Here is a 13,919-nt window from a genome sequence, read left to right as displayed (position 1 = left end):
ACATAAAATTGTTTAAAAATGTACTTAACAAAAAATCTAGGTGACTAAATTAAGTTTAAAGAATTAGAAACAAATTGCAGAGTATCGTCATCATACAGTGATATCACATTTTATTTCAAATTTTTTAACATGATTTATTTTTCAATACTTACATGACGAGATTAAATGTTTATCCGTCCTTGCAATCGAGTCAATATTATTGAAGATCCATTGTTTATTTACCACCATTGCTATTCATGTGTACAAATTAGTGTGAATTGAATTTAATAGAATTACTGCTCACCGATGCCCTTTAATGTTGTGTTAGAGAATAGATAACAGTAAGACAAAAGTTTCAATACCTGTTGATACTGATGTGGTATTAAATATTTTAGATAATCTGATGTTTCCTAATCCACAACGTTATTCATTCCTTATGATATTATCAATAAAAACTATCAAATTATAGTTTTCCCGTCTCTGATTTGGGTCAATGCTTCAGTTATCATTTTGATTTTCTTTAAGTGACTGAACTATCAAACAAGTTTTCATGTAAATATTTGCGACTGATGTCATATTCAACTTGAAGAGAAGTCACAAATTCCCAAACAGTTTTTTGTCATTTTACGTCAAAATTAGGCCACCAAAAAAAAACGTGTATATCAGCTGTTGATTTTTTGCAACAAGGGAGAGGATTTTCTGCTTTATCTAAGTGTCCTACTTGGACAGAACTCAAATGTTATAACCTGTCGAGTATCTCTAGTGCTGCTGTAGTGTGTGTGTGTGTGTGTGTGTGTGTGTGTGTGTGTGTGTGTGTGTGTGTGTGTGTGTGTGTGTGTGTGTGTGTGTGTGTGTGTGTGTGTATGTGTGTCTTCAGTGAAGTGTGTCAGTCTCTGCAGAAGCTTCCAGCTGCAGCTCTCAGGTCAGTTTCAGTTCAGTTTGACTGAGGGAGGTTTTTGTACGACGGTTTTTCACTGTGTGAACACCCACTGACTGTTGGGATTGTGTGCACTCTGACAGTAGTAAACTGCTGCATCTTCAGCCTGGACTCCACTGATGGTCAGAGTGAAGTCAGAGTTTGATCCACTGCCTGTAAAACGACCTGGAATCCCTGATTCTCGAGAAGTTGCCCTATAAATGAGCAGTTTAGGAGTTTCTCCATCTCTCTGTTGGTACCAGGCTAAAAAGTCTCCATTATACACATTCTGACTGGTTTTACATGTGATGGGGACAGAGCCTCCCAGAGCAGAGCTCACTGCTCCAGGCTGAGTCACTGTGTACTGGCCTCTGGACTCTGAGGAGACAGAGACAAAAACATAAATCAGCTCCATGCTTTTGTCGGCTTCATTTCAGAGGGACGGATGTTCACAGAGGAGTTTGATTCTCTGGACTTTACCTGTGAAGCAGCAGCAGAGGAGAGTCCAGATGAGGACGCAGATCAAAGTCATGTTTCGGATGAGGAGGATTTCTGTGGCTTCTGTTGTCATGAAGGACAGCTGTCAGTCATCCAGTGTTCAACTCTCAGGACTATAAACTCTCCCAGAGCACTGGAGCATGGTGCTGCTGATGCAAAGTGGCTCTCTATGGAAATGCTCTGACTGACTCCAACAGGGACTGGGATCACTCTGAGGATGCTGTTTATCAATGGATCAATCACTTCATCACAGTATTGATTAGAAGTCTTTCAATTGCAATTTCCTATAATTTTGAATTAATGTCTCTAAGCACATTTTATTCATATCTACTCTCTGTTGTATTGACATGAATTACTAAAGATAATTTGTATAAATTCAATTAAAAACTAAAATACTGGGTTGCGCCGGTGGCAGGTGGATAGTGTGTGTACCATATCGGCTCCGGCCTTCGTTGCAGTGGTCTGAGGTTCAAATCCAACCCGTGGTCCTTTACTGTGGGTCATCCCCCCTCTCTCTCTGTCTCCCCATTTCAACTCTTTACTGTCAAATAAAGCTTGAAAATGCCAAAAGAAATAATCTTAAAAGAAAACTAAAAAACATTAAATAAAAAACATACATGCTGTAAATCGATTGCTCAGTTTTAATTTTTATTGCAACATTTTCCAAACAGGCTCATGATGTTGAGTTTGTTTGTGTCAGAGTCAGAGAGCTGTGTCTCTACAGCGAGAGGTTTTTGTACGGCGGCTCAATGACTTTGTATCACTGTGGTACACGTTCGGTGGAGGAACCAGACTGGATGTTGGAAGTAAGTTCAATCTTTTATGTATTTCATTCATTTATTCTCAACATTTCCTTTCTTTCACATACATTTTTCTCAAGAAACTTTGACATGTGATTTTACATCTGAAATTGTAGTTCTTTGCAGCAGTTTTAGTGTAAAAAACAAAGTGTAGTTTAGTATTTGAAATTAAATCATGGTTATATTTACTATAACTGCTTGGTGCAGATGAGAAGTGGTGTATTTAGATTTCTAGATGAAAGTTAAAAGTTGAGGAATTGTAGTTTGTCAGACAGAGTCAGAGAGCCGTGTCTCTACAGTGAGAGGTTTTTGTACGGCGGCTTAATGACTTTGTATCACTGTGGTGGACTTTTGGTGGAGGAACCAAACTGGATATTGGAAGTAAGTTTCTGCTTGAGTATAACATATTGTTTCACCAGTTGAAGTTATAATTTGTATGTGTGAATATTTGTATTAGATGTACGTTCCCTTTGGACTGATTTAAATCACTTTACAGACTCAGTTTTATTGATAATTTCTCCTCTGTTACCTCGAACTTGAGCTTCACTGAGATTCTCTTTCAACTTTTATATTTGATGTGAAGAATATGAGAAACAGCTTGAACCTTAGGGAACAATTCAAGAACAGCAATCAAACCAAAGTTATTTTATGTCGTGTGAATGAAGGCAAAAATATTTGATTTGGTATAAAAGCTATGAAATGTCCGATCTTCTAAAAAGGCTGAATGTTAGCATTCATCTGATACTCTTTGGCTTTTTAAATTTTTCTGACATTTTAATCGTATTTTATTTGCCAAGTGTTGCTGTATTTTGTTATTTTTGGCTGATTATTTCAGTTAACTGCGGATTAACTTTGAACCTTTGGAGAGTTGTAACAGTAAATGTGTTGAAATTGACCAGGAAAAAAATAGTAGAGTGAAAATATACAAACTGTACTTTATAATTTTCTTCAAATGTAAAAAAAGTATTTAGAATGTGATTGTTTTATTTCCAGTATAGTTTGATATATTTAAGGTTGTTCTGTATGATGATTGTCTCTGTGCTGATGTGCATGAGAGGTTTCTTAAAGGGAAGTGAAACAATGTGTGAGTGAGTGACTGGTGAAGCAGAACAACCATCTGACAGAAACTCCTTCAATGAGACACTCGACTCTCACACAGTAAAGGTGTCAAAGTGTGTGGTGTTTGATTGACAGCTGTGTGGTCCCTGTCCTCTAAGCTGATTGGTGTCTCCTAGGTGATGTCCGTCCCACCCTGACGGTGCTGCCCCCCTCCAGTGAGGAGCTGCAGCAGGGGAAGGCCACGCTCATGTGCCTGGCCAACAAGGGCTTCCCCTCAGGCTGGAGTCTGGCCTGGAAGGTGGACGGCAGCAGCAGCAGCATCAGCTGGGAGGAGAGCAGGAGCCCCGGGCTGCTGGAGAAGGACGGCCTCTACAGCTGGAGCAGCACCCTGAGGCTCCCTGCAGACCAGTGGAGGAAGGTGGGCTCTGTGACCTGTGAGGCCACCCAGGGCTCCCAGACTCCGCTCTCAGAGACACTGAGGAGAGACCAGTGTCCCCAGTCCTGAGCTGACTCACTGGGACTCTGCTGCTGGTTTTACTCTGATACTGCTCTCTGTCTGCTCTCAGCAACAACATTTCTCACATTCTGTCATCAGATCAATTCAACATTGTTAAATATCAAATGTTAATGTTTCCATTGCTATACTCATTCTTTTGCTGTTAACGTTTGAAGACAATAAACTATATTAAATAAAGACATGTTTGGATATTTTTCTTTAAAAAACAGATGCTTTCTCCCTCAGTTTAGAGCTACAAGATTCTATCCCATGTTGCAGAAAGATTTCACACCTCTGGTTCTAGTTATACTGTTACATTTCCCAGTTACATCATGATTTGTCTCTTATCCACAAACTCTTTGAGTGTCACCTGACAGGGTCTCCCTCTTAACATGTTGCATTCTTAAGCAGGTAATAATGATGTGTGAATGCTGACTGTAAGGGGTCATTTACATTAAATTGTTTGAAAATGTACTTAACAAAAAACTAAGTGACTAAATTAAGTTTCAACAATTAGAAACACATTTCAGAGTATCGTCATCATACAGTGATATCACATTTTATTTCAGATTTTTTTAAATTATTTATTTTTCAATACTTACATGACGAGATTAAATGTTTCTCAGTCATGCAATATAATCATTATTATTTAACATCCATTATTATCTAATCACCATTGTTACATTTGTGTTCAAATTGGTGTGATTTGAATTTAATGGAATTACTGCTCAACACTGCCCCTTAATGTTGTGTTAGAATAGATAACAGTAAGAGGCAACACAAATGTTTAAATTACCTGTGATACTGATGTGGTATTAAATATTTTAGATAATCTGTTGTTCCCTAATCCAAAACTTTATTTGACATTTCCTATTATATAATCCATAAAACCTATCAAATTATAGCTTCAGTTGTCGGCTTGATTTACTTTAAGTGACTTAATCGGAGGGGCGCTCATGGTGTAGTGGTGAGAGCGCCCACCGATAGAGGCTAAGTCCTCTTAACAGCAGACCACAGGTTAGAATCCAGCCCGGGTCGTTCTCTGCATGTTATTCCCCTCTCTGCCCCATTTCATCTCTGTCTCTCCAAACTTTCTAATAAAGCAAAAAAAATAATCCATAAAATGATTTGCGGCTGATGCTTGTGTTGAGACATTTTCAACTTATACTTGAAGAGACGTCAAAAATTCCAGGATTGTTTTTTTTTTCATCAGAGGTGGAAATTTGCAGGAGGCCGTCAATAACAGAAATCATGTACGTCAGACTCTGACCATTTGCCATAAGGAAAAGGATTTAGTATTTAATCTATAATTTCTTCTACTTGGACAGAACTCAAGTGTTACTCCTTGTCTAGTATCTCTACTGCTACTGATAAAGTCTGTGTGTGTTTCTGTCTTCAGTGAAGTGTATCAGTCTCTGCAGAAGCTTCCAGCTGCAGCTCTCAGTTCAGTTTCAGTTCAGTCTGACTGAGGGAGGTTTTTGTACGACGGTTTTTCACTGTGTGAACACATACTGACTGGGAATGTGTAGACTCTGACAGTAGTAAACTGCTGCATCTTCAGCCTGGACTCCACTGATGGTCAGAGTGAAGTCAGAGTTTGATCCACTGCCTGTAAAACGACCTGGAATCCCTGATGCTCGAGAGCTAGTACTGTGAATGAGCAGTTTAGGAGTTTCTCCATCTCTCTGTTGGTACCAGGCTAAATAGACACCACCATAAACATTCTGACTGGTTTTACATGTGATGGGGACGGAGCCACCCAGAACAGAGCTCACTGCTCCAGGCTGAGTCACTGTGTACTGGCCTCTGGACTCTGAGGAGACAGAGACAAAAACATAAATCAGCTCCATGGTTTTGTCGGCTTCATTTCAGAGGGACGGATGTTCACAGAGGAGTTTGATTCTCTGGACTTTACCTGTGAAGCAGCAGCAGAGGAGAGTCCAGATGAGGACGCAGATCAAAGTCATGTTTCTGATGAGGAGGATTTCTGTGGCTTCTGTTGTCATGAAGGACAGCTGTCAGTCATCCAGTGTTCAACTCTCAGGACTATAAACTCTCTCAGAGCACTGGAGCATGGTGCTGCTGATGCAAAGTGGCTCTCAATGGAAATGCTCTGACTGACTCCAACAGGGACTGGGATCACTCTGAGGATGCTGTTTATCAATGGATCAATCACTTCATCACAGTATTGATTAGAAGTCTTTCAATTGCTATGTCATATAATTTTGAATTAATTTCTCTAGACAAATTTTATTTCCATCAATCCTCTGTTGTATTGACATGAATTACCATGTATCAATTGTATGAATTCAATTAAAAGCTAAAATATATTAAATAAAAAACATACATTCTGTAAATTGGTTGTTCAGTTTTCATCTTTATCTTGCAACATTTTCCAAACAGGCTCATGATGTTGAGTTTGTTTGTGTCAGAGTCAGAGAGCCGTGTCTCTACAGTGAGAGGTTTTTGTACGGCGGCTCAATGACTTTGTATCACTGTGGTACACGTTCGGTGGAGGAACCAGACTGGATGTTGGAAGTAAGTTCAATCTTTTAGGTATTTTATTAATTTATTCTCAACATTTCCTTTCTTTCACATACATTTTTCTCAAGAAACTTAGACATGTGATTTTACATCTGAAATTGTAGTTCTTTGCAGCAGTTTTAGTGTAAAAAACAAAGTGTAGTTTAGTATTTGAAATTAAATCATGGTTATATTTACTATAACTGCTTGGTGCAGATGAGAAGTGGTGTATTTAGATTTCTAGATGAAAGTTAAAAGTTGAGGAATTGTAGTTTGTCAGACAGAGTCAGAGAGCCGTGTCTGTACAGTGAGAGGTTTTTGTACGGCGGCTCAATGACTTTGTATCACTGTGGTGGACTTTTGGTGGAGGAACCAGACTGGATGTTGGAAGTAAGTTTCTGCTTGAGTATTACATATGGTTTCACCAGTTGAATTTTTAATTTGTATGTGTGAATATTTGTGTTAGATATACGTTCCCTTTGGACTGATTTAAATCACTTTACAGACTGAGCTTTATTGATCATTTCTCCTCTGTTACCTTGAACTTGAGCTTCACTGAGCTTCTCTTTCAACTTTTCTATTTAATGTGAAGAATGAGAGAAACAGCTTGAACGTTAGGGAAGGTTTCGAAAACAGCAATCAAACCATAATTTTTTTTATGTCGTGTGAATGAAGGCAATAATATTTGGTATAAAAGCTACAAAATGTCCGATCTTCTAAAAACGTTGAACGTTAGCGATACTCTTTGGCTTTGTAAATGTTTCTGACATTTTAATTGTATTTTATTTGTCAAGTGTTGCTGTATTTTGTTATTTTTGGTTGATTTTTTCAGTTAACTGGATCTCATTAACTTTGAACCTTTGGAGAGTTGTAACAGTAAATGTGTTTAAATGTACCAGGAAAAAAATAGACGAAAATATACAAACTGTACTTTATAGTTTTCTTCAAATGGGAAAACATTTTTTAAATGTGATTGTTTTATTTCCAGTATAGTTTGATATATTTGAGTTCTGTATGATGATTGTCTCTGTGCTGATGTGCATGAGAGGTTTCTTAAAGGGAAGTGAAACAATGTGTGAGTGAGTGACTGGTGAAGCAGAACAACCATCTGACAGAAACTCCTTAAATGAGACACTCAACTCTCACACAGTAAAGGTGTCAAAGTGTGTGGTGTTTGATTGACAGCTGTGTGGTCCCTGTCCTCTAAGCTGATTGGTGTCTCCTAGGTGATGTCCGTCCCACCCTGACGGTGCTGCCCCCCTCCAGTGAGGAGCTGCAGCAGGGGAAGGCCACGCTCATGTGCCTGGCCAACAAGGGCTTCCCCTCAGGCTGGAGTCTGGCCTGGAAGGTGGACAGCAGCAGCAGCATCAGCTGGGAGCAGAGCAGGAGCCCCGGGCTGCTGGAGAAGGACGGCCTCTACAGCTGGAGCAGCACCCTGAGGCTCCCTGCAGACCAGTGGAGGAAGGTGGGCTCTGTGACCTGTGAGGCCACCCAGGGCTCCCAGACTCCGCTCTCAGAGACACTGAGGAGAGACCAGTGTCCCCAGTCCTGAGCTGACTCACTGGGACTCTGCTGCTGGTTTTACTCTCATACTGCTCTCTGTCTGCTCTCAGCAACAACGTTTCTCACATTCTGTCATCAGACCAATTTAACATTGAAAACTTCAAATGTTAATGTTTCTATCACTATAATCATGCTTATGCTGTCAATGTCTGATACAATGAAAACTATCAAATAAAAGACAGATGTGTATCATTCTTTCAATACCAGTTTCTGTCTTCCTTATTTTTTTAACCACAAGATTATAAACCATGTCGCAGTAAGATCCCCCCACTAGTGCTGGTTCTAGTATTACATTTCACAATTACATCATCAATCATGAATTGTCTACTATCCACTCAGTCTTTGAGTCTTACCTGACAGGGTCTCTCTCTCTCTCTCTCTCTCTCTCTCTCTCTCTCTCTCTCTCTCTCTCTCTCTCTCTCTCTCTCTCTCTCTCTCTCTCTCTCTCTCTCTTAACAGTGGTATTCTAAAGCAGGTGGCTAGTTTCATCAACTAATTAAAAAAAAAAAAAAAAGTTTAAATCCAAATTAATAAATTGAGGTTTAACTATTAGAAACATTCAGCGTAACGCAATATCAATTCATTAACTGTTTTTATTTACTGTGTTTGTTTAAATTAACTCCTTGGGATCTGTTACTTGAATCAACCAACCAATCTTGAACCAATCAATCAATAGTATTCTATAGTATTCCATAGAATCATTATGCTGATCAATACCACTGTCTGATAATCTCTCCCATCAACCCCAGCTGTGCTTTGTGTTGAGCTATAATTAGCCAATATTAACACACTAACTGTGCTGGCTAACAAGGTCAACATTACCTGCTAAACATGGGCATGTTAGCATTGAGCCTTATGGTGTACGGCCTCATGTCTGCTACTACAGATAGACTCCAAGTTTTGTTTAAAGGTTAGAAAGAGGTTAAAAAGAAATGCTAAAGACTTGAGGCCAAGTTTCCCTGATGTGAAATATATATATTTTGTTTTACTATCATTTCTGATTCATATCTGTGGATCTTCATATGTTTTTGGGCCTTTTCAGCTTGGAATGCGAGCTGCATTTCTGTACTGGTGCACAGTGCACAATGACAATAAAATGTAATCTAATCTAATCTAATTCCACACGTTCAATTGAAATTATCATTAGCCTTAGATTCCCTATTGTTGAACACTTCAACCAGTTAACTGACTTGAAAAACTTGGCTATAGGATCAGACCTACAGTGTGCAGAGCCTTTCTTTCTCCCTCCTGTATATTTAAGTTATCTGTGTTTTAGAGATATTCCTTTTGTTAAAAACCTGTGGGGAGGACACAGGTTATAAAATCGAAATATCTATGGCCCCTGTTGTGACAGAGATAACTGGACGTGAGCTTTTTAATCTATGTATATGCACATGCCCTGAATACATTTTTTATTCCCTCTGCCATTCATGCATAGAATTTTGCAACACTTTTTATTTTGGATTTTCTCTTTTATTTTTATTTGCCCTATAGTGTCACTGATGAATATTTGTATGTTTAATTGATATGTTGTGCAATGTGTGTTAAATTCCCAGAAAGGTGGACAAAAAAATCAATCAAATTTTTTATTAAAATTTAATAAAAATGTTGTGGTTGTTAAATTCAGATATACTATTGTCGAGTGCCAGGGATTGAGCCAGCAACCTCATGTTTATTTCTTTTACTCATGGAAATATCTACTGTTGTGTTTATTTGTGTTTATACTGTATGTGTCTCAGGTGTTGCTCTCTTCACTCTATTTTTTTCTTTTATTCTATTGCATTGTTGAGAGGAGCCCTGAGACTTAAGAATGTAATTGCCAATGCCTGCTGCTGTAATTGGTAATGCGCATATGAAAAATAAAATGTCTTTAATCTTGAATTTTGAAATGTTAAAAGTGGTTAAGATTGAGCAATTTAAAAAAACTTGCCACGGGCTACATCTCACATACCAAACATGCATCACAACCCTCTGTTGGTATGTTGAGTGCAGGGTGTGGGGGGGCTCTGGCGACATGAAGGAGAGTGACAGCAAAGGCCTGCAGGTTCACACCAAGCCCCAACCACAGCCCGTTCTACCAGCATTTAAAAAAAAATAAAAAAAATCCAGGTCTGGAAATGGTTTTGAGTTGTTATCGTATTAAATTTTGGGTTTTATTTCCTAGCAGATTTTGTAGAAAGTAATTATAATATCCATAAGTACATTTAATTTAGTGCATAATAGCTGAAAAAAAAACATTTTAATTATTTTTTTTTCCCTTAGAAAGGGTCTCATATATCTCCATATTTCTGTATATATTGGACCAAGGCCTAGTGACCTAGTGAGCCCTTAGGTCGTCTGGGACAGGTCTACTTACAGTCCCCAGAGTTAGGACTAAACAAAGAAAAGCAGCTTTTAGTTTTTATGCTCCAAATATCTGGAACAAACTCCCAGAAAAACTAGAGGTCTGCTGCAACTCTCAGTTCTTTTAAATCGAGTCTGAAGACTTTTCTGTTTCCATTTTAACCTGTAATTTTTAAATGTTCTATTTCTATTCAATCGCTTTTTAATGTTCTATTTGTATTCATTCGCTTTTCTAATGTGTATTATGTATTTGAATTTTGCCCCTGTTAAGCCATTTGAATGGCCTTGTGTTTGAATTGCGCTATATAAATTAACTTGCCTTGCCTTGCCTTGCCTTGCCTTGCCTTGCCTTGCCTTGCCTTGCCTTGCCTATATAAGTCCATTTACCATTATCTTTCATGTGACACAGCTGAATGGCACATTGGTGAGCCTAAACAGCTCCGTTCAGACATTCGAAGGTGTTGAGATTTCAAAGGACCAAACTGGAGTCACTGTCGGGTGGTCCAACTCCACCAACTACTTTGTCTCTCTTCTTTGACGGCAACATGGCGCAGCTCCACTACGGAGGTACAGACACTCAAATCATATCAATCACCACACAGGATCAAATGTATTGAAATTGGAAATGTGTTGAAATGATTCTGTTACAGGATGCAAAATCCTATATTCCAGACGCAAACACTTAATAACAACAAAATAAATCAATATTATATAAATTTGAAATCACAACAAAAGGAAAATGTTATGTCAATAAATCAAATAAAATGAATTATTATTATTATTATTATTATTATTATTATTATTATTATTATTATTATTATTATTATTATTATTATTATTATTAACAATTTCATAGTTCACATATAATTTCATCATTAAAAATGTAAAATGTAAATTCATTTCACAAATAAAATATTTAAAGATAAAGATTTAGGTGACCTTTAATGCTTTACTTATGTTACCTATGTGATGTTGTGTATCCGTGCGATCTAACAAACTAAACTAAACGTTAGTGTGCTGCCGTTTATATTTGAACCTTGTCAATGCTGCTCTGATTCACAATGTGTCCTGAAACTTTGCAGGGCCTCAGTCGGATGGCTTGTGTTCATCATCGCCACCTCGCCCGTCCACGTATAAAGTGGATAGACTCAGTTCAAAAAAGTAAGTCCTCAACCCAAGTAAAGCTAATGAAATTGTTACAATGTGCTTTGGGGGTCCCCTAATAAATCTTAGCTCGTCTGTAATGCCAATGTTAATTTTTGGTTGAATCTTCAGCTCTTGAAGAAATTAAAGAGAGCAGTCTGGATTTTTCTCCACATCACTTAAGGGAAATGCTCTTAATGACAATATTTTTATTTGGGAATGTGGTAGAAATGCTTTCATTAGTTTATAGAATAAAACCAGAATGTTCATTTTACTCAAACATTTGCCTATAAATAGTCAAACGTGAAACACTTCTTAAGTTTGTTTCCAGAGATTTTACTTTACGCCTCTTGAAAATAAAACAAAAGAGATGTTTGATAGACAGACAGACATACCGACATACAGACAGACAGACAGACAGACAGACAGACAGACAGACAGACAGACAGACAGACAGACAGACAGATACAACGTCAATCAACAGACAGCACAATTGAAAAACAATAACTTAGAGGTAGATATAAATGAATACATATTAAACTATTGCTTATCTTTGCTTGAGTCCTAAACGTGTGTGTGTGTGTCTGTGTGTGTGTGTGTGTGTGTGTGTGTGTGTGTGTGTGTGCTTGTGTGCGTGTGCGTGCGTGTGTGTGTGTGTGTGTGTGTGTGTGTGTGTGTGTGTGTGTGTGTGTGTGTGTGTGTGTGTGTGTGTGTGTGTGTGTGTGTCGCCCCCTAGCTGTGACAATAGTTATGGAGCACCTGCTGACCATGGGATCAACTGCACCGCGGTGAAAGAACAGTAAGACTCAGATTATTCACATTTTCATTTGGTGTGAATGCAAAAATGTGTCAAGATGAAACTTCCACATAACAGCTGTCCTGAGTTTAAAAGAATAGTTCAGTATTTTCGAAGTGTGGTTGTATGACGTAATGAGGCATAGTTAGTGTGTTACCTTATGGAGATGGCCATCAGTTACACGCACACACACACACACACACACACACACAGTACTTCTGCATAGTTAGTGTCTTACCTTATGGAGATGGTGAATGATCAGTCAGTATAAGGCGTTTTGGGGAGACGTCGCTGTAGCAGGAGTCAGCATTGTACTGTTGCAGAGGGGGACATAAGGAAAAACATATAAAGCTTAATTACCTAGGAACTAAATATCCATTCAATTGTGCACTTCAATGTGTAAATTAAGGATTTTTCACTGCTAATTTACAATATTTTTCTCTACCTATGACATCTATTGCAGCATGTCCGTCCTGGGAGAGTGATCCCTTAGTTTGTCGACTCTCCCTGAGATTTCTCAATTTTTTTACTCCCAGTAAAGGGTTTTTTACTGGGAGTTTTTTCTCAGCCGAGCTAAGGGTGTAAGGACAGGGTGTCATACTGTATGGAACGTAAAGCCCACTGAGGTAAATGTCTATTTGTGATATTGGGCTATACAAATAAAACTGATTTGATTTGATTTATATGCGGAATTCAAAATTACTGCGCTATCCCTTTAAGATAAGATAATATATACCCAGTTAAACAGAGAAGAGCCCTGACTGGACTCCCATTCCAATAAGATAGATAGATAGATAGATAGATAGATAGATAGATAGATAGATAGATAGATAGATAGATAGATAGATAGATAGATAGATAGATAGATAGATAGATAGATAGATAGATAGATAGATAGATAGATAGATAGATAGATAGATAGATAGATAGATAGATAGATAGATAGATAGATAGATAGATAATTATGTCTGTTTACATGATGTGTGTCCACAGCTGTAACCTCAGGAAGGAGGCTCCCTTCACCGCCTGTAACAACCACACCAACCCAGCGCCGTACATTGACGCCTGCATTGTAACTTTGTGCGAATATCCGGCGGCGGACAACGGCATCGAATGTCTGTTCCATGAGGCCTACGCCAGAGCCTGTAGCCTGAGAAAAACCACAGTGAAGGGCTGGCGGTCCAAGGTCCAATGCCGTAAGAAATTGTTCATTTATTTCATTTATTTATTCACTGCTCACGGCCATAGCACATGGCATGGAGCACAACAATCAAATCAAATCATAACAAACCAAAACAATGGTGCATGCACGGCATGCAAGGACGAAAACAAAAACACTACTTAAAGGTGCAGTGTGTAATATGACATCATCAAGAAAGTTCTAGAAAGTTCTAGAATGCAACACTCCCTGGGTAACCCCAACCCTTTCGAATAATAACAGAAGCTACAGTGGCCTTCAAGGACAAGAACAATTCTAAATTTTAAATAATGCACCTGATGACATTCCAACTATGACACTTTCAAGATGGCGGCACTAGGCCTTGGTCCAAAATATGCAGAAATATGGACATATATGAGACCCTTTCTAAGGGGAAAAAAATAATTCAAAAAAATGTTTTCAGCTAGTATGCACTAAATTAAATGTACTTATGGATATTATAACTACTTTCTACAAAATCTGCTAGGAAATAAAACCCAAAATTCTACACACTGCAGGTTTAAACAATGGCAGGACATTTGTCACTTGCTCGTACATCATTTGTGCAGGGAATAGGTTGCAATTGTGGCAGATTCCGATTTACT

General features: G+C 38.3%; 2 gene segments (V, D, J or C); both read right to left on the bottom strand.

Annotated features, from left to right (window-relative positions):
- Nucleotides 1-950: 950 nt before the first annotated feature.
- Nucleotides 951-1,310, bottom strand: LOC307264079 (Ig kappa chain V region 2717-like). The segment is given in 1 exon: nucleotides 951-1,310.
- Nucleotides 1,311-5,241: 3,931 nt separating this feature from the next.
- LOC307264078 (Ig kappa chain V region 120-like) lies at nucleotides 5,242-5,598 on the bottom strand. The segment is given in 1 exon: nucleotides 5,242-5,598.
- Nucleotides 5,599-13,919: the final 8,321 nt, after the last annotated feature.

This window comes from Ammodytes marinus (genome assembly GCF_949987685.1).
Source record: "Ammodytes marinus genome assembly, chromosome: 17".
Classification (NCBI taxonomy): Eukaryota; Metazoa; Chordata; class Actinopteri; order Uranoscopiformes; family Ammodytidae; genus Ammodytes; species Ammodytes marinus.
This window is presented reverse-complemented; position numbering and strand designations above follow the sequence as displayed.